Here is a 22,292-nt window from a genome sequence, read left to right on the forward strand (position 1 = left end):
GTCTTCTCACCCATACCGTTGTCTACCACAACATACCTGGAAGACTTGCAAATGGGACAACAGTTCAAGTCCGCATAGTCAAGCCTAAACAAGACACATCCTTTCTCACAGGCATGTATCTTATCATAGGGCATCTTCAGTGCACGGAGGATTTTGTCCGACTGGTACAGGTTTGCAGGCATTACATGGCCTTTGGGTAGAAAGCGTCCAAATACTGTCATCATTGCATCGTAGCATTCTCTGCCCAAGTTGAACTGAGCCTTCAGAGCCATTACTTGTGAGATGGCATCCAACTGACAAAGCTCAGTGTGCTCATGGAGCGGACGTTTTGAAGACTCCAACATTTCATTGAAGGCCTTTGCAGATTCCTCCATCTCCTCGTCCGAATCCCGAGCATCATCAAAGTCTTGCACCATGTTTTCCATACCGGTACCATGCTCGTCGGTGCGACGACGATCCACCTCAGCTCGGTCACGTTGGGCAGACTCACCATGAAATGTCCACACCGTATAATCGGGCGTAAAACCACTCTTCTGCAGGTGTTTGCCCATTTCAGCCTCTGTCCTCTTTTCCCAATTGCCGCACCGTAAACAGGGGCACCAGGTTTTCCTCTGGCCATTTGCAAATGCGGCTCGCACAAACCCCTTGGTTTTTGTGAACCATTCAGTGCTCCATTTGTTCTGACCAGTGTGACCGGTGTACATCCACGCACGATCACTCATCTTGACTTTCAGAGCTACTAGACACACAACAAATATATATATATAATTCACCATGTATGTATTCATCAGTTGATCTACTTTGTCAATTTTATTACGTCCATGCAACCTACACTCTAATAGGTAATGATAGGTCCTAATCCCACCCGAGTATGTTTAGATTGGGTTCATTTTCCCATGCTATGCCCCGGATCCTACGCAAAATTTCGGCAGCACCTCCCCGCTGTTCTCCTGATACACGTCTCTGCAATAAACAGAGAGGATGTGTACCCGGAGAACAACAGGGGAGGCACTGACGAAATTTATGCGTCGGATCCGGAGCAAAGCATATGGGAAAACGAACCCAATCTAAACATACTCGGGCTGTCCATGGATAGCGTTGGACAATTCGAAAGAATCAAGGTTATAAATATGCAAATGCATGCATATTTATAACTATGACGCTTTCGAACGGGAGACACATATTGGTTACGCATACTGATGATTCAAGACACATATATATCTAGCTATCAAGTTTCATCGGAATAGATCAAATAATTAATGGGGGAGGAGGACATGTCATTTGTGCTCACCCACGAACGAAGGGGCAGAGCTCGTCAAACGCACGGCGAGGTCGTCGAACACCAAACCTCGCAGCGATGAAACAACTGCACATTTAAAACTACCCGATCAACACAATTATATATGATGTTTTTCATAACAAAATCGAAAGATATATGACCTAACTAATAATTCACAAATATATGACCCCGTCGGCTTCTGGAAGGCCAAAGAACACCTTTTCGGGGTCGGGGTCTCGGGGTCGGGGTGTCGGGTCGGGGTGCCGTGTCGGTGTCGGGGTCGGGGTGTCGGGTCAGGCTCGGGGTCGGGGTGTCGGGGTCGGGGTCGAGGTCGGGGTCGGGGTCGGGGTCTCGGGGTCGGGGTGTCGGGGTGTCGGGGGTGTCGTGTCGGGGGTCGGGGTGTCGTGTCGGTCTCGGGGTGCCGTGTCGGGGTCGGGGTGTCGTGTCGGTCTCGGGGTGCCGTGTCGGGGTCGGGGTCTCGGGGTCGGGGTGTCGGGTCGGGGTGCCGGGTCGGGGTGCCGTGTCGGTGTCGGGGTCGGGGTGTCGGGTCAGGCTCGGGGTCGGGGTGTCGGGGTCGGGGTCGGGGTCTCGGGGTCGGGGTCTCGGGGGTGTCGTGTCGGGGGTCGGGGTGTCGTGTCGGTGTCGGGGGTCGGGGTGCCGGGTCGGGGTGCCGTGTCGGTGTCGGGGTCGGGGTGTCGGGTCAGGCTCGGGGTCGGGGTGTCGGGGTCGGGGTCGGGGTCGGGTTCTCGGGGTCGGGGTGTCGGGGGTGTCGTGTCGGGGGTCGGGGTCGGGGTCGGGTTCTCGGGGTCGGGGTGTCGGGGGTGTCGTGTCGGGGGTCGGGGTGTCGTGTAGGTGTCGGGGTGCCGTGTCGGTGTCGGGGTGCCGTGTCGGGGTCGGGGTGCTGTTTCGGGGTCGGGGCTTCGGGGTGTCTCCTCCTCTTCTTCTTCTTCTTCTTCTTCTTCTTCTTCTTCTTCTTCTTCTTCTTCTTCTTCTTCTTCTTCTTCTTCTTCTTCTTCTTTCTCCTCCACCTCCTCCTCCTCCTCTTCTTCTTCTTCTTCTTCTTCTTCTTCTTCTCCTTCTCCTCCTCCTCCTCCTCCTCCTCCTCCTCTTCTTCTTCTTCTTCTTCTTCTTCTTCCCCCTTCTACTTAACCTAAACCTAAACTAACCTAAACTAAAAACCTAAACTAATTAAAACTAAACTATTTAAACTAATTAAACCTAAACTTAAACAGAAAAAACAAAAAAACAAAAAAAACAAAAAAACAGGAAAAAAAAAGAGGGAGGAGGGGCTCACTGTGGGGGAGGGCCGGGGTGGGGCCGGCGACGGAGGGCCGGGGCGGGGCCGGCGACGGAGGGCCGGGGCGGGGCGGTGGAGGAGGCGGGGCGGCGGGGGCCCGGCCGGCGGGGGGCCGGGGCGGGGCGGTGGAGGAGGCGGGGCGTCGGGAGCCCGGCCGGCGGGGGGCCGGGGCGGCGAGGGGGATGGGGGCGGGGGGCCGGGGCGGGGCAGTGGAGGAGGCGGCGGGGGGCGCGGGGCGGCGGTGGGGCGCGGGGCGGCGGGGGGCCGGGGCTGGGGGGCGACGGGGCGGTGGGGCGGGGGGCCGGGGCGGGGGGGCGACGGGGCGGCGGGGCGACGGGGCGGCGGGGGCGACGGGGCGGCGGCGCGCGGCGGGCGGCGGCGGCGGCGGCGGGGTGGGAGGAGAAGGGCGAGGCGAGGACGAAGTGAGTAACGGGCGGGGGGTACCTGCCGTTAGGCAAGTGCCCTCTTTGCCGTCCGCCAGCCTTTGCCGTCCGCCTTTCTGCCTCTTTGCCGTCCGCTAGCGGACGGCAAAGAGGTGGGCCGTTAGGATTTTTTCAAACGAGCGGGGGGTGGGGGCCACCACACTCTTTGCCGTCCGCCAGCGGACGGCAAAGATTCTTTGCCGTCCGCTGGCGGACGGCAAAGAGCTGGCAGATGGCAAAGAGCTTCTTTGCCGTCAGCCTTTTCTTTGCCATCTGTTTATGTGTAGCTGATGGCAAAGAGCTTCTTTGCCGTCAGCTTGCAGACGGCAAAGAGCTGGCAGATGGCAAATTAGCTGATTCCAGTAGTGGTACTTGATCGATAGGCTTTCAATTACTAGCGGCAATACAACACCGTATTTTCAAGCCAGTTCCACTTTCCCGATTTATATATCGTGGTTATGGTGTACCCCTTTTATGTACACTATGATCTGCCTAGTTGTTGTGTGCTCTTGTTATCATTGTTTGGCAATAAACTCTCTATACAGTATATTTTGAACCTATCATCTGCCAACTATCCTTACTTCTGGAGCCTATTTTTTGTGTACTTTTGCCAGATTATATAAATGCACGCACCATATTACAGCACACATGAGCTCTCTCATCAGAATCTAGTGATAGCACACAAGTGTTTACAGGGGCGCCCCTATATTAGAATATCCTCTGCATTACAAAGATAATCTCACAACTATTTTATGTTTTCATGGTTCTCAGATATTATACGTAATTACAGTGAATATCAGAATCCACGCATCAGAAGAATATTGTGGAACACTACAATGATTTACAAAATTGGCACCAAGGCATTGAGTGCCATTCTGGATGCAATGAAACTCATACGCTCCCCACCTGTAGATTCTTGTTCAGAATATGATCCTAATGACTATTCTAACCTCGAGGAGTCAAAGGTAGATGGCCTGTCATGTTCACCCATCAAAGTGCCTGCTCTAATTTGGCAAGGTTTTATTGATTGCGCGTATCTTGCATATGTTGTCTTGCATTTCTTCTACTTTGTTGCACCGCCATCTGCTTAGTTTACTCATCATATATGTCGAGATGCCATGCCCATCCATTATCAATACATATTCCATCTGTCATCATACCATGTTTTTTCCACTCAAATGTTGTTCTTGTGCATCAGACATCAAAAAGGAAGAGGGTGATTGTCGAACCTGAAGGAGCACCAGCAAAGTTGTTGAAAAACATGGTTGTGCCGGAGAATTCAGACAGCACCCCACTTATATTGGTTGTACAACCAGTGACACAAAACGTAGGACCGACTCCAGCAAACTGTACCCATACTTCACTGGCCACACCACTAGCCCCACCACACAGGACCTGCACTCCAGCAAAGGGTATGCCGATTTCAGCTGCCATAGCACCAGCCGTACCACAGAAAAATCCCATTCCAGCAAAAAGTACAGCAAGTCCACCAGCAGAAGACCTATCCCAACTGCAGAGACGGCCAATTCCTGCAGATTGGAACCCCATTCCAGTTATTCCCAGTTTAAAAGACAATGCTTTCAATGTTGTTAGGGACTACGTGCATATATTACCATCATTGGAAGATTATAGTGAAGACAAACACCATTTTCACATCTTCCTGTCCCACTTACGTGTAAGTGCTATTATTCATGGTGATTATTTTCCTGTTTTCTGCTGATTGAACACATCAATGATTTACATTACATTATTGTAAGTAGGCGAGGGTCAATCTGGATAGTCATGACGAGCAAAGCTTGCTTGCGCTTTTCAAGGAAGCATTGCAGCAGTATTGGTGTTACCTGAGGAAATCACACTTTGATGGCAAGTCTATAAACGAACTTCTGGTGAAGTCTCCTGTGCTAAATTTAGAAGACATTGAATGGAAAAACCTTGTTATGCACTGGTCTCGTTCCGAGGATGAGGTACTGTCTATGATATCGCATGACAATTTGAACTTCTACTTTTCCGCATGTGCCTTACAGATCTTTTTTGCAGGAAATCTGCTCGAAAAAGAATTCCGGTTTGAAAAGAACGACAGGATATCGCAAATATGTTGCCCGCTGCTTTGCTCTTGTTAGTACCTGTTGTCCTGTATCACTGTACTTGCATACATACCTGGTTCATTATGTGACAGCAGTATGCATGATAGCTTGCTTATCAATTGTTCGCTCCAAATTATCTGATCTGTATGAATGGTTACATTAGTGTAGAATATATCCAATGCCAATGAATTTTTTAGCTCTGCATTGTTCTTGTAAGTACCTGCTGTCCTTTATCAGTGTACTTATATTGACAGGTAGTTGTTCATGTACCATCACTCTGCAGCTTATTTTCCTTTGCCCTCCATTTTCTACACATAAGATCTATATTTACTCTTACCATAAGGTTGGATAACACCGATGGTACTGAAGAAGTTTAGCTCTGCATTGCTCTTGGCTGTACCTTTTGCCTGTATCGCTGTACTTACATTTATAGCTACTTGGTTATGTAGCATCACTCTTCATCTTATCTTAAATATTCTCCATTTTTTCTTATATTGTCACATCTATATTTACTCTTAACAAAATGTAGAATAAAGGCAATGCTTATGAAGAAGATTCTGTGGTAAACTTCTTGAATTGCCCCCCCCATCAGCATGGACAAGGGCTTTATAGAGCCTGCCTTCACCAATAATGTAAGTTTGTCCTTCTCAAGCCTTCAAACTTTGTTGTGTATATTTGGTTAGGCATGACTGCAACAGCTGTTTATTTTTGGTGTTTGCATCAAATTGCATGTTTAAAGTTTATTATGTACTCCAGTTCATAAACAAAAGTTTGTCCTTCTCAATTTAAGTTTTCAGTTGTACAACCAAGTTCCTTCTTCATACCATGTAAATTAAACTATACAGAGCAAGTGATCTTATTTTGCCAATCTGAAATGGGATAAATTGACAGCACACTAACCATTGATACTTATGAGTTCTTGATCTGTAATCCAGTGGTGTCGTGAAGCTGCCAACTCCTTCACAATGTCATTTCCTGCCATGTCTTGACCTGAACAATACCATATTGTGTTAATGCTATTTTAAACTGTGTCACTTTATTCGTCAGTAAGAAATGTGATGAATTGTCAGCACTGATACTTGTATGTGCAAAACCTGTCATCTGTCTGCTTGTTTATCTTTCAGAGTGAGGAGGATATAAGTGTCAAACAAGTGCAGTCTCACCAGCTTGCTCAGCTGCTTGCACTGCAGCTCCCGAGCAGGGCTATCCTTTCTTGAACTCTATTGAAGGGCTGTCGGTTTTGTATATTATTTTGTCGGCGTGTTTAGTTGCACTGGTGGCGATCTTTGATGCCCAGTGTATGTAATCTGCTGTCAGGTTGTGCTTTATTATCATAGTGGCGAACTTTGATGCCCAGTGGATGTAATATGCCGTAATTTCTTTATTGTATAGTCTAGGTTTTTTCTTATTCACGATGCTGCAGTTATTTTACTGTATATATATCATGTCTTCGCAGTAAACCGGCCAAACAGTAAAAATACGGTACATAATCGGGCCGTCATGCAAATCACCATGTATGATCTGCATCATGGGCCCCGTCATCTTGGTCCATTAATAGGCCTAAATCTAAACTAGCCCACTAGTAGATTCGGGCCTTTAATAGGCCGAGTAAACCGGTGGCCCTATTTTCCCAAGAAAACTCAATGGGCCTTTAGGAGGCTGAAAAGTAGGTTGGGCCTGAAACATGCCGAACAGCTCACGGGACGGCAGCAGGCCGAAATAGACCCCAGCCCATGAATGTGCCAATCAAATCATGGGCTTATAACAGGCCAAAATTGTCTCGGTCCTTGTTTGGCCCAATCAGATTATCGGCTGCGAGCAGGCCGGATGCAAACTGTGCCGTAGTTAGGCCCAACTATATGACGGGCTTTTAACAGGCCGGAATTAATATAGGGCCGAAATGTTAAACGGGTCCTTAACAAGCCGAAACTAATATCAGGCCGAATTACTAAATGGGCCTTTAGCAAATAGGCCCAAAAGCGTAGCGTCCAGTTGACGGGCCGAATCTGATATGGGCCATAATTTAGCCCAAAGCCTCTTAAAGGGCCAGAACTGATCTGGGTCGTAATTTGGCCCAGAACATGGTAGGCTTTTAACGGGCCGGATCTCATATGGGCCATTATTAGGCCCGGAACGTGGCAGGCCATTAATGGACCGGATCAAATATGGGCCGGCATTTGGCCCAAAACATGGCAGCTAGTTAATGGGCCGGCCTACTAGGGTCCTCAAAATCTTGTGGGCCTAAAGCTGGGCCGGCCCATTAATGTCGGCGAAATCTCATGGGCCTTTAGCTGGGCCGGCCCATTATGGTCCACAAAAATCTTGTGGGCCTTCACCTGGGCCGGCCCATTATGGCGCGCAAAAATCTTGTGGGCCTTTACCTGGGCCGGCCCATTATGGCCCGCAAAATCTTGTGGGCCTTTAGCTGGGCCATCCCATTATGGTCCGCAAAATCTTGTGGGCCTTTGGTTGGGCTAGCCCATTTAAAATTTATGGGCCACTGTTGGGCCGTGCCACGTGTCGACGTATCATAGGCGCTTTGGGTCCAATGAGTGGATGACATCTGTCCCAACGGTGAGCCCACACGTGTTTCCTCCAGCCAATGATGATTTTACACGTGGAAAATCCCCATTGGTCGGGGCTGTTAACGGGTTATCGTATCCAAAACCGGATCCGATAGCTTAACGGCATTCCGTTACGGTGGATGCCACGTGTCGGTCACCCTTGACGAAAGCACTTCTGTGACGCATGATTTATCGTCATGGAAGTGGACACTTCCGTGATGATAATTTTGGTAATGTCATGGAATACTTCTACAACAGCACATGTATGACTATCTTGATTGTGTCATAAATTTGTCATGGATGTAGATGCATGACAGAAAACATGACCTACTGTGACAAACACGTATCATCACAGAAGTGTATTTTTTTTGTAGTGACACGCTCTACCAAGCCACCACACATTGTCCACCATTGGCTTCGTCCTTCCCACACTAGAGGAATCCTCTGCATATCTTATTCATGGCCTTGATCATCTTTGGAGGAAGATTCAGTGCTAGCATGGTGTGGATTGGTATGGCACAGAGGACTGACTTTACGAGAAATAGCCTACTGCTCTTGGGGAGAGTCGCCCCTCGCCGTGAAGGAAGTTTGGCTGCCACATGGCTGACCAGGCCGTGCAATTGGGCATCAGTCAACTTTCAAAGGCTCAATGGCAGCCCGAGGTAGCGGCAAGGAAAGGAGCCGATGCTGCAGACAGATTCATGGCAATTTGTTCTGTATGCTCATCAGAGCATCTGACAGGCATGGCCACCGTTTTTGCCATGTTAATCCGCAGGCCCGAGGCCCCACCAAACAGCTCAAAGATTCTGGCACATAGGTTTAGGTCGTTGATCTCCGGCTTGATAAAGAGCATGAAATTGTCTGTGAAGAATGAGACCCTCTGGCCGGGTCCTTATCTAAATAGTGGAGTGAGTAGGCCCCGACTGTCTGCTGTGGCGAACAAGCGATGGAGGGGATCCATCATAATGATGAAGAGCATGGGCAAAAGTGCGCCGCCTTGCCTAGTCCACGACAGTTGGCAATTGGTGCACCCGGGACTCCATTGAATAACACTCTAGTCGAGTGGTTTATTCAAATTGCAAGGACTCCCAAGCACACGTATTAACTAGAATATAGATAATAGAAGGCTCAAGACATTCACCGTGGGCCAAAGCACATTTACCCCAAAACTTCCATGATGAACGGCCACTGTATCGTACCAAACGGTTTTGAAATGTCCAATTTTATCAGGGTTGCCAGCTGCTGGAGTGCGTTCAGCTTCTTGGCCATACATTGAACAAGCATGTATCTGTCATGGAGTGATCTCCCTCGGATGAACACGCTCTGGTGCATCCCCACAAGCCGCGGTAGTTTGTCCATGATCCTCACAGAGAGAACTTTACCAAAGATCTTGATAGCCCCATGAACTAGACTAACCGGCCTGAAATTGGCAAGCTCCAGTGCCCCGTCCTTCTTGGGCAGGAGGGTGACCAATGCTTTGTTAATGGCATGCATCCAACGCACATCGCCACGGTAGAAGCAGTCAAATGTGCGCATGAAGTCCTCCTTGATAATGTCCCAACATGAGGCATAGAAGCGCCCGGTGAAGCCATTCGGCCCGGGAGCTTTGTCTGGGGGCATGGATTTAATGATGTTTCCCACCTCTTCTTCAGTGAATGGAGTTTCAAGGTGTTGTAAGTCCAAGCTTGGTAACCCAAGTGCATCAAGATCGAGTCCAAAGTTGGGTTGCGGGGCCGTACAGAAGATGTTTTCATAGTATGCATCTGTGGCCGCCGCGGTCTCCTCATGGCCTATGAGAAAATCCCCTTCATTGTGGATTGTCATTATCGCATTTCTCCTCCTCCTGTGGTTGGCGTGCTGGTGGAAGAACTCCGTACTAGCATCGCCCTCTTAGAGCCATAGCATTGTTGGGTCATGTATGAATGTCCCTATAAGTTTGTGCCACCCTGGGTTTATGACTAGCCATGTCAGCTCGGGTTCTCTGTCATTGATGCTAGCGATAGAATCATATACGTGAGCCAAAAGGCGCAAATGGTCCTGGCCTAGGTAAGGCCGCAACCGTGGGGATACCGTGCATGAGGACGCAAAGTGATATGATGTGTTACATGCTAGTTCGGTGTGACTTAGGATCGGGGTCCTGACAGTTACATCGAGTGGGAACGTATCGAAGGTGATTCCTTGGATTCCCCCCTTGATGTTATGGACACACGGTTACCTTGACTTTACCTCAGAACCATGTTGAAGTCGGGTCGGCCCCGAGGGGTACCCGTGAGAGATGTGAAGTCGGGTTGACCATGAGGGTACCCGCGAGAGTCACTATTTCTGCGGGACTGAAGGGACAGGCGGTACCACCCCGGTAGAGGTGGACCTAAGTTCGCGACAACCCCTTGTGAGTCAGGTTGATCTAGAGGATACGCGCGAGATAACTAGGTGGCATGGCCGGGCATTCTTAGCCCTTGCCGTAAGTCCGTCAGACGGGGCGACGGGACCACAGATCGTGATCATTGATCATCTCCGCGCACTCCCAAGACACTAACGGTTTGGATATGTGATTCGAGTAGGCCTCTAGCCTTTTCGCACTGATCACCACGCGGGAATAAGTATGGGCACTCTGCGTCGTATGATTCTCCGAAAAGCTCTTCGGACATCAGTGATTGAGCGGCACACGACCGGTTGGACAGGAATCACCTACACTTGTATTAGGGGGTGGGTCTGCTCCAGGACGCGTATGCAACGTGCAAGAGTGCAAAGCCCGATGGGCCCAAGACCCCTAAGCGCTTAGGATGTAGACCGGCGTGTTGGCCTCTCATTGAGCCTAGTTAGGACTACGACTTGATCAGCCGAGGCCGGGCATGATCCAGTAAAATGTGTTCGGCTGGAGTTAATCAAGCATGTTGGGTAAGTTTGTGCACCCCTGCAAGGAAGTTAATCTATTTGAATAGCCATGTCCACGGTAACGGACGTTCGGAGTTGTATCCCGATCTATACCACTAGAATTGGATACTGGAGATGTTAATGGATATGATGGATCCGGGATTGCTTTATTGCACGGAGTTGAGGAAGGATCTCTAGGTGTTGATACTACAACACACTTATTACTTATGTTATGTTACTCTACTCTCTTCTGTTGCTGCAAGATGCTAGTCTTTGATAGGCTAGGTCTTTCCCTTCTCTTCTGGCATTTTTGCAGTTCAGTCCATAGATACAACCCTTTCATTTGATACGAATGCATACTTAGTATAGATCTGATGTAAGTCTTGCGAGTACTTTGGATGAGTACTCAGGGTTGCTTTGCTACCTCTTTCCCCTGCAATCAGATGACGGAGTCCAGGAGCCAGCTGATCCCGCTGACAACTGCTACTACCCCGACGGAGCCTACCACTACGTGGAGATCTCTGGCGACTAGGAGTAGTTAGGAGGCTCCCAGGCAGGAGGCCTTGCCTTTTCGATCGATGTTGTTATTTGTGCTAGTTTTCTTAAGGTAGACTTGTTTACCTTATGTCTGCACTCAGATATTGTTGCTTCCGCTGACTCGTTTGTATTCGAGCCCTCGAGGCCCCTGGCTTGTAATATGAAGTTTGTATGACTTTAATTTGTGTCTAGAATTGTGTTGTGATATCTTCCCGTGAGTCTCTGATCTTGATCCTGTACATTTGCGTGTATGATTAGTGCACAATCTAGCGGGGGCGTCACATGCTGCTTACATAGTGTTGCTTAGTTCTCCTACTGGATTGATAACCTTGGTTCTTAACTGACGGAAATACTTATCTCTACTGTACTGCAACATCCCCTCCTCTTCGGAGAAATCCCAACAAAGTTCACAAGTAGCATACATTACCCTTCCTCTTCGGGGAAATCCAACAACTCCGCGGGAGTAGCAGATCGCCCTTTTCATGGGGTGCTATTTTTGGGTGTGCCCAACCCCCAAAAGGTGGAAGCTTGCTGGGGGGCATGGTGGGGGCTCACATTTTGTGGAGAGATGTGCTACTTCTTGAGCTTGCGCTGGTTTTCCCTTGGAGAGGAAAGGGTGATGCAGCAAAGTAGAGTAAGTGTTTCCCTTAGTTTTGAGAACCAAGGTATCAATCCAGTAGGAGACAACGCACAAGTCACTGAATACTTGCACAAACAAACACCAACTTGCACCCAACGCGGTAAAGGGGTTGTCAATCCCTTCACGGTTATTTGCAAAGTGAGATCTGATAGAGATGGATAAACGGTAAAGTAATATTTTTGGTTTATGGAACAGAAAGTAAAAGATTGCAAAGGAAGTAAATAGGAAACTAAAATTGAAGATCGGAAACTTACATGATGGAAAGTAGACCCGGGGGCCATAGGTTTCACTAGAGGCTTCTCTCAAGATAGACAATATTACGGTGAGTGAACAAATTACTGCCGAGCAATTGATAGAAAAGCGCAAAGTTATGACGATATCTAAGGCAATGATCATGAATATAGGAATCACATCTGTGTCAAGTAGACCGACTCCTGCCTGCATCTACTACTATTACTCCACACATCGACCGGCTCCTGCCTGCATCTAGAGTATTAAGTTCATGAAGAACAGAGTAACACATTAAGTAAGATGACATGATGTAGAGAAATAAACTCAAGCAATATGATGTAAACCCCATCTTTTTATCCTCGATGCCTTGCTGCCCCTACTGTCACTGGGAAAGGACACCGCAAGATTGAACCCAAAGCTAAGCACTTCTCCCATTTTAAGAAAAACCAATCTAGTTGGCCAAACCAAATCGATAGTTCGAAGAGACTTGCAAAGATATCAAATCATGAATATAAGAATTCAGAGGATATTCAAATAATATTCATAGATAAGCTGATCATAAATTCACAATTCATCGAATATCGAAAAACACACCGCAAAAAGAGTATTACATCAGATAGATCTCCAAGAACATCGAGGAGAACATGGTATTGAGAATCAAAGAGAGAGAAGAAGCCATCTAGCTACTAGCTATGGACCCGTAGGTCTGTGGTAAACTACTCACGCTTCATCGGAGAGGCAATGGTGTTGATGTAGAAGCCCTCCATGATCGAATCCCCCTCCGGCAGGACGCTGAAAAAGGCCCCTAGATGGGATCTCACGGGTACAGAAGGTTGCAGTGGTGGAAAACTGTTTTCGTGGATCTCCTGATTGGTTTTGGAATATTTGAGAATATGTAGGCAGAAGAAATAGGTCGGTGGAGTCACGAGGGTCCCACAAGGGTGGGGGCGCCCTACCCCCTAGGCGAGCCCTCCGTCCTTGTGGCCGCCTCGTGGCCTCCCTAACATGTACTCCAAGTCCTCTGGATGTCTTCTGGTCCAAGAAAAATCGTCGCGAAAGTATCATTCCGTTTGGACTCCTTTTGATATTCCTTTTCTGCAAAACTCTAAAACAAGGAAAAACAGGAGCTGGCACTGGGCTCTAGGTTAACAGGTTAGTCCCAAAAATAATACTCCCTCCGTCCCAAAATAAGTGTCTCAACTTTGTACTAACTTTAGTACAAAATTGTACTAAGCTTGAGACACTTATTTTGGGACAGAGGGAGTATAAAATAGCATAATAATGCATATAAAACATCGAAAACAGATCATATAATAGCATGGAACAATCAAAAATTATAGATACGTTGGAGACGTATCAAGATGTTGGGAGGGGGGCCCCCTTGGGGGCAGCCCCCCTCCATGGGGCGCCATGCCACCATGGACAAGGGGGAGAGGGCTTGTGGGGCACTGTTGGTGAGGGCCCCCCTTTTTGGGCAGCCATGTCCTTGCCTTCCCCACTCCTCCTCCCATAAATAGAGGAGGAGACGAGCTCTCACTACACACTTCAACTTGAGACTTTGAGCTCTCACCAAATGGCATGCAGTGATCTACCTTCTCTCTCTCACTAGCTACTGCACGAAATAGTTACGTAGCGCCGAAGGGTTGCCTAGTCTCCTGTAGCGATTAGTTCTGGATGGCAAAGCGCTGCTAGATAGGTGAAACTGTATGTGTGCAATCAATTAGAGAGATCGTACATGCAATCTTCAGTTCGAGGGATTGTCCGATGTTCTATCCGAGGGGAAAAACTCTCGCGGTTGGGAGGCTGTAGATCCTAGCTGCGGAAATCTGCCCCAAGGATCTTCACTAACTCTCCTTCCGTTGCGCTATGAGTTGGTAACAATCAGATCAAACCTTGTATGCATCTTCAGAGTGGTCTTGGATTGGCGTGTAGGACAGATGTTTGTTTTGTTTTGTGCTACGTTACCCTATAGATTCTGTGTCAAATGACTTTTACATGTCTGCTCCTTTAAGCATGTTATAACGTGTAATTCTAAAACAATCAAAGTTTATTTACCAATTTTGTAATGGATTAATGATGAGCATTGTCAATCTTCTGATAGGAGTACAATCTTCACTTAAATATGCAAATTGTGTTGCAATAGTTTCACGTGTTTTACTTCGTGTGATAATATTTTGGCTTTATATTTCATGACATGTGAAAATTACTCATGTATAAATGTATCATATGTGCAAAAATTGAGGAAAGGAAAAAAGGATGACATATACATATGCAACGTGTACACCTTGTTTCTTTGCTAGCCATAGGTCAAATTAAGCAATGCCGAGGATGGCATTCAGACTACATAGACACACCTGTCTTCAAACATCTATAACTTTTGCATTCATTGTGGTAAGACTGACTTACACTTTCCAATAGCCGGGTTAGGATGCAAAGCTATAATTAACATTGTTCATGGTCTCGATGGGAAGTTGTATCTTTCGACGACTATTTTGGATCATCATCATACAATAACTCCACTTAAATAATGATTATTCATATGCAACAAAAGGTTAGATTCCCATGTCAAGCAAAGGCTTGATTTGAATGACTGGGCCGGCATTCGAGTAAACAAGAATTTCAGCTCTTTTATTGTGGCAACAGATAGTCATGAGAACAAAACTTTCCATGAGAAAGATTCTTACAATTTTCTAAAGAAAACAATAAGGCTGAAACTTCAAAGTGGTGACGTTGAAGCGGTTCGTGACTATTTTGTCAAAATGCAATCTGACAACCCAAACATTTTTAGTGTCATCGATCTTGATGATGAATCCTAACTTAGGAATATATTTTGGGTTGATGCCAAAAGTAGAGCAGTGTATGACCCTTTTCATGACGTCATTACTTTTCACACGACATATTTGATGCCTTTTGCTTGTTTTGTTGGAGTGAACCATCATTGTGAATTAGTGTTTTCTAGGATTTTCTTTATTATCAAATGAAGATACTGCAACATTTGTTTGGCTATTCCAAGCATGGATCACATGTATGTCAAATTCTCAACCAAAATCTATTTTAACTGATCAAGCAAAAGCAATTTAGAATGGTGTGGAAATAGTTTTTCTGGAATCTTGATACAAATGGTGCATGTGGTGTATAATGAAAAAGATACCCGAGAAGTTAGGTGGATATGATGAATATGATCACATCAAGGTTGTTGTTGACAAGACAATTTATGATACACTGACAATTACATAATTTGAAGTTGTTTCGATGCATATGCTTGAGAAGTATGCTGATAATGAACGGCTTAAAGAGCTTTACGACCATTGACACTGTTGAGTTCCAGCATTTGTGAAAGACTCCTTTTGGCAACGTATGTCTACTACACAACTTAGTGAGACTATGAATGCCTTCTTTGATGGGTATGTTAATGCGGAAACTACAGTGAAACATTTTGTTAGCCAATACGATAATGCTCTTAGTGATAAAGTTGATAAGGAGAATATTGTTGATTTTAACTAGTTCAATTCAACCATACCTACCGTCGGTGTCAAAACCGGCAGATCTCAGGTAGGGGGTCTTGAATTGTGGACCTTGGATCGATGGGGAACAAGGGATGTGGGACAAGATATTTACCCAGGTTCGGGCCCTCTCTAAGAGGTAATACCCTACGTCCTTCCTGATTATATTGCTTGTGTATATGGGGATTACAGAGTTGATCTACCATGAGATCGGATGAACTAAACCCTAAGCTAGTAGGATTGTGATTGTTCTCTCACCTCTACGGACTAAGTCCCCTGGTTTATATAGACACCAGTGGTATTAGGGTTACACATAGTTGGTTACAACAGGGGAACACACCAAGGCACAAAAACGTCACATGTCCGGATACAATGCCGCCCCATAGTTCGGTCCACCAGCAGCCATAGTGCGGCCCAGTTGTCCGACCCATGTGAGATAGGCCAGCATCCCGAGGACCCCCTAGTCTAGGACTCCCTCAATAGCCCCCGAACTAGCCTCCAACACTGGCTTCTTGTAACTTTCACATCTGCAGTCTCTGGCTTGCAGGCGAGTTCCTCCTACGTATTTGAAGTAATCTTTCCAGCCGAGCCTTTTAGAGGGTACTCGGCTCACACGCACAGTCGTACCATATCCGGTGTTCAGAATATTGATTGTACTTAACCTTGAAGGCCAACCGTTCAAACATACTGCTACCTCTTGAGCATGCGTTGGGTTTTCCCTTGAAGAGGAAAGGGTGATGCAGCAAAGTAGCGTAAGTATTTCCCTCAGTTTTACCAAGGTATCAATCCAGTAGGAGGCCACACGCAAGTCCCTCGTACCTACACAAAAAAATAAGAACCTTGCAACCAACGCGATAAAGGGGTTGTCAATCCCTTCACGGGCACTTGCAAAAGTGAGATCTGATAGAGATGATAAGATAATATTTTTGGTATTTTTATGATAAAGATTAAAAGTAAAGAAAGCAAAATAAACGGAGATAGAAATAGCTAGCTGACGGGAGATTAATATGATGGAAAATAGACCTGGGGGCCATAGGTTTCACTAGTGGCTTCTCTCAAGATGGCATAAGTATTACGTTGGGTGAAAAAATTACTGTCGAGCAATTGATAGAAAAGTGCATACTTATGAGAATATCTAGGCATGATCATGTATATAGGCATCACGTCCGTGACAAGTAGACCGACTCCTGCCTGCATCTACTACTACTACTCCACACATCGACCGCTATCCAGCATGCATCTAGAGTATTAAGTTCATCAGAACATAGTAACACATTAAGTAAGATGACATGATGTAGAGGGATAAACTCAAGCAATATGATATAAACCCCATCTTTTTATCCTCGATGGCAACAATACAATACGTGTCGTTTCCCTTTCTGTCACTGGGATCGAGCAACGCAAGATTGATCCCAAAGCTAAGCACTTCTGCCATTGCAAGAAAGATCAATCTAGTAGGCCAAACCAAATTGATAATTCGAAGAGACTTGCAAAGATAACCAATCATACATAAAAGAATTCAGAGAAGATTCAAATATTGTTCATAGATAATCTTGATCATAAACCCACAATTCATCGGATCTCGACAAACACACCACAAAAAGAGTTACATCGAATAGATCTCCAAGAAGATCGAGGAGAACTTTGTATTGAGATCCAAAGAGAGAGAAGAAGCCATCTAGCTAATAACTATGGACCCGAAGGTCCGTGGTAAACTACTCACACATCATCGGAGAGCCTATGGTGTTGATGTAGAAGCCCTCCGTCATCAATTCCCCCTCCGGCGGGGCGCTGGAAAAGGCCCCAAGATGGGATCTCATGGGTACAGAAGGTTGCGGCGGTGGAATTAGGTTTTCGTGGTGCTCCTCGATGGTTTTGGGGTACGTAGGTACATATAGGAGGAAGAAGTGGGTCGGTGGAGCTACAAGGGGCCCACGAGGGTGGAGGGCGCGCCCAGGGGGTAGGCGCGCCCCCCTGCCTCGTGGCCTCCTCGTTTGTTTCTTGACGTCCACTCCAAGTCCTAGGATCACGTTTGTTCCAAAAATAACTCTCCCGAAGGTTTCATTCCGTTTGGACTCCGTTTGATATTCCTTTTCTGCGAAACACTGAAATAGGCAAAAAAATTGCAATTTGCACTGGGCCTTGCGTTAATAGGTTAGTCCCAAAAACAATATAGAAGTGTATAATAAAGCCCATTAAACATCCAAAACAGAATATATAATAGCATGGAACAATAAAAAATTATAGATATGTTGAAGACGTATCAAGCATCACCAAGCTTAATTCCTGCTCGTCCTCGAGTAGGTAAATGATAAAAACAAAATTTTTGATGTGGAATGCTACCTAGCATATTTCTCAATGTAATTTCTTTATTGTGGCATGAATGTTCAGAGACGAAATATTCAACATAAAAGTTTAATGTTGACATAAAAATAATAATACTTCAAGCACACTAACAAAGCAATCATGTCTTCTCAAAATAACATGGCCAAAGAAAGTTATCCCTACAAAATCATATAGTCGGGCTATGCTCTATCTTCACCATACAAAGTATTTAATCATGCACAACCCCGATGACAAGCCAAGCAATTGTTTCATACTTTTGATGTTCTCAAACTTTTTCAATCTTCACGCAATACATGAGTGTGAGCCATGGATATAGCATTATATCTGGAATAGAATGGTGGTTGTGGAGAAGACAAAAAGGAGAAGATAGTCTCACATCAACTAGGCATATCAATGGGCTATGGAGATGCCCATCAATAGATATCAATGTGAGTGAGTAGGGATTGCCATGCAACGGATGCACTAGAGCTATAAGTGTATGAAAGCTCAACAAAAGAAACTAAGTGGGTGTGCATCCAACTCGCTTGCTCACGAAGACCTAGGGCATTTTGAGGAAGCCCATCATTGGAATATACAAGCCAAGTTCTATAATGTAAAATTCCCACTAGTATATGAAAGTGACAACATATGAGACTCTCTATCATGAAGATCATTGTGCTACTTTGAAGCACAAGTGTGGAAAAAGGATAGTAACATTGTCCCTTCTCTCTTTTTCTCTCATTTTTTTATTTGGGCCTTCTCTTTTTTTTCTTTTTTTTCTTTTGGCCTCTTTTTTTTCTTTTCATCCGGAGTCTCATCCCGACTTGTGGGGGAATCATAGTCTCCATCATCCTTTCCTCACTTGGGACAATGCTCTAACAATGATGATCATCACACTTTTATTTACTTACAACTCAAGAATTACAACTCAATACTTAGAACAAAATATGACTCTATGTGAATGCCTCCGGCGGTGTACCGGGATATGCAATGAATCAAGAGTGACATGTATGAAAGAATTACAAAGGTGGTTTTGCCACAAATACAATGTCAACTACATGATAATGCAAAGCAATATGACAATGATGGAGCGTGTCATAATAAACGAAACGGTGGTAAGTTGTATGGCAATATATCTCGGAATGGCTATGGACATGCCATAATAGGTAGGTATGGTGGCTGTTTTGAGGAAGGTATATGGTGGGTGTATGATACCGGCGAAAGGTGTGCGGTATTAGAGAGGCTAGCAATGGTGGAAGGGTGAGAGTGCGTATAATCCATGGACTCAACATTAGTCATAAAGAACTCACATACTTATTGCAAAATTCTATTAGTTATCAAAACAAAGTACTACACGCATGCTCCTAGGGGGATAGATTGGTAGGAAAAGACCATCGCTCGTCCCCGACCGCCACTCATAAGGAAGACAATCAATAAATAAATCATGCTCCGACTTCATCACACAACGGTTCACCATACGTGCATGCTACGGGAATCACAAACTTTAGAACAAGTATTTCTCAAATTAACAACTACTCAACTAGCAAGACTCTAATATCACCATATTCATATCTCAAAACAATTATCAAGTATCAAACTTCGCTTAGTATTCAACGCACTTTATATGAAGGCTTTTTATATCCATCTTGGATGCCTATCATATTAGGACTAAATTTATAACCAAAGCAAATTACCATGCTGTTCTAAAAGACTCTCGAAATAATATAAGTGAAGCATGAGAGATCAATTAGTTCTATAAAATAAAACCACCACGGTGCTCTAAAAGATATAAGTGAAGCACTAGAGCAAAATTGTTTAGCTCAAAAGATATAAGTGAAGCACATAGATTATTCTAACAAATTCCGATTAATGTGTGTTTCTCTCAAAAGGTGTGTACAGCAAGGATGATTGTGGTGAACTAAAAATTAAAGACTCAAATCATACAAGACGCTCCAAGCAAAACACATATCATGTGGTGAATAAAAATATAGCTCCAAGTAAAGTTACCGATGGACGAAGACAAAAGAGGGGATGCCTTCCGGGGCATCCCCAAGCTTAGGATTTTTGGTTGTCCTTATATTTTACCTTGGGGTGCCTTGGGCATCCCCAATCTTAGGCTCTTGTCACTCCTTGTTCCATAATCCATCAAATCTTTACCCAAAACTTGAAAACTTCACAACACAAAACTTAACAGAAAATCTCGTGAGCTCCGTTAGCGAAAGAAAACAAAACACCACTTTAAGGTACTGTAATTAACTCATTCGTTATTTATATTGGTGTTAAACCTACTTTATTCCAACTTCTCTATGGTTCATAACCTCCGATACTAGCCATAGATTCATCAAAATAAGCAAACAACACACGAAAAACAGAATCTGTCAAAAACAGAACAGTCTGTAGTAATATGTATCAAACGCATACTTATGGAACTCCAAAAATTCTAAAATAATTTTCTGGACGTGAGGAATTTATCTATTAATCATATGCAAAAAGAATCAACTAAATATCACTCTCCAGTAAAAAGTTGTAGCTAATCTCGTGAGCGCTAAAGTTTTTGTTTTTTTACAGCAAGATCGCAAAGACTTTCCCCAAGTCTTCCCAAAGGTTCTACTTGGCACAAAAACTAATTAAAACATAAAACCATATCTAAACAGAAGCTAGATGGATTATTTATTCCTAAACAGAACCAAAAAGCAAGAAACTAAAATAAAATTGGGTTGCCTCCCAACAAGCGCTATCGTTTAACGCCCCTAGCTAGGCATAAAGGCAAGGATAGATCTAGGTCTTGCCATCTTTGGTGTTGGGAAAGAAAAGAGAAAATTTATTATCTATAGCATTTATCTTTCTATTTTGAGAAAGCATGTGGCCATTAATGGTGGAAGAAAGATTAAGCACGCTACGGAAATTTGCATCTAAGCTAGCTTTCATCTCTTTGATAATTTCGTTTTGGTAAAAGCACAAAAGAGAGGTGGATTCAACTTTCTCACTCATAGGGTGCCCAAATATAGTTTTCATCTTTTCATAGGTATCTATGGATCCCCTTCAAGAAAACCCTCTTCAAAAATAGAATCTAAAACTTGCTTGAATGAAGCGGGCAACCCAACATAAAAGCTTTTTAGGTATATCTCAATTTGATATTGGGGCACATAGGTAGCTCGGATCCTTAAAAACCTATCCCAAGCATCTTTCAAAGACTCATCAAGTAAATAACGAAAAATTCCGGGATCATCTTCATCGAAATTATTCAAACCCTCATTGATAACCCCGGTAGGTCTTTCCATAGCATCATTATTATGAGCTTAGAGAGGATAGAGGGACTATCCAAAGTATTAAAACCATGGAGAGAGCCCTTGGACCTTTTTGTTTGGCCAAGGCACAAGAAAAACAACGGGAAAGAGGCGAACGGAAAGAGAGGGCGAATAAAACGGCAAGGGTGAAGTGGGGGAGAGGAAAACGAGAGGCAAATGGCAAATAATGTAATGCGAGGGATAAGAGTTTGTGATGGGTACTTGGTATGTCTTGACTTGTGCGTAGACTCCCCGGCAACGGCGCCAGAAATCCTTCTTGCTACCTCTTGAGCATGCGTTGGTTTTTCCCTTGAAGAGGAAAGGGTGATGCAGCAAAGTAGCGTAAGTATTTCCCTCAGTTTTTGAGAACCAAGGTATCAATCCAGTAGGAGGCCACACACAAGTCCCTCGTACCTACACAAACAAATAAGAACCTTGCAACCAACGCGATAAAGGGGTTGTCAATCCCTTCACAGGCACTTGCAAAAGTGAGATCTGATAGAGATGATAAGATAATATTTTTGGTATTTTTATGATAAAGATTAAAAGTAAAGAAAGCAAAACAAACGGAGATAGAAATAGCTAGCTGACGGGAGATTAATATGATGGAAAATAGACCCCGGGGCCATAGGTTTCACTAGTGGCTTCTCTCAAGATAGCATAAGTATTACGGTGGGTGAACAAATTACTGCCGAGCAATTGATAGAAAAGTGAATAATTATGAGAATATCTAGGCATGATCATGTATATAGGCATCACGTCCGTGACAAGTAGACCGACTCCTGCCCGCATCTACTACTGTTACTCCACACATCGACAGCTATCCAGCATGCATCTAGAGTATTAAGTTCATAAGAACAGAGTAACGCATTAAGTAAGATGACATGATGTAGAGGGATAAACTCAAGCAATATGATATAAACCCCATCTTTTTATCCTCGATGGCAACAATACAATACGTGTTGTTTCCCTTTCTGTCACTGGGATCGAGCAACGCAAGATTGAACCCAAAGCTAAGCACTTCTCCCATTGCAAGAAAGATCAATCTAGTAGGCCAAACCAAACTGATAATTCGAAGAGACTTGCAAAGATAACCAATCATACATAAAAGAATTCAGATAAGATTTAAATATTGTTCATAGATAATCTTGATCATAAACCCACAATTCATCGGATCTCGACAAACACACCGCGAAAAGAGTTACATCGAATAGATCTCCAAGAAGATCGAGGAGAACTTTGTATTGAG

The sequence above is a fragment of the Triticum aestivum genome, chromosome 5D (assembly GCF_018294505.1).
Source record: "Triticum aestivum cultivar Chinese Spring chromosome 5D, IWGSC CS RefSeq v2.1, whole genome shotgun sequence".
NCBI classification, from domain to species: domain Eukaryota; kingdom Viridiplantae; phylum Streptophyta; class Magnoliopsida; order Poales; family Poaceae; genus Triticum; species Triticum aestivum.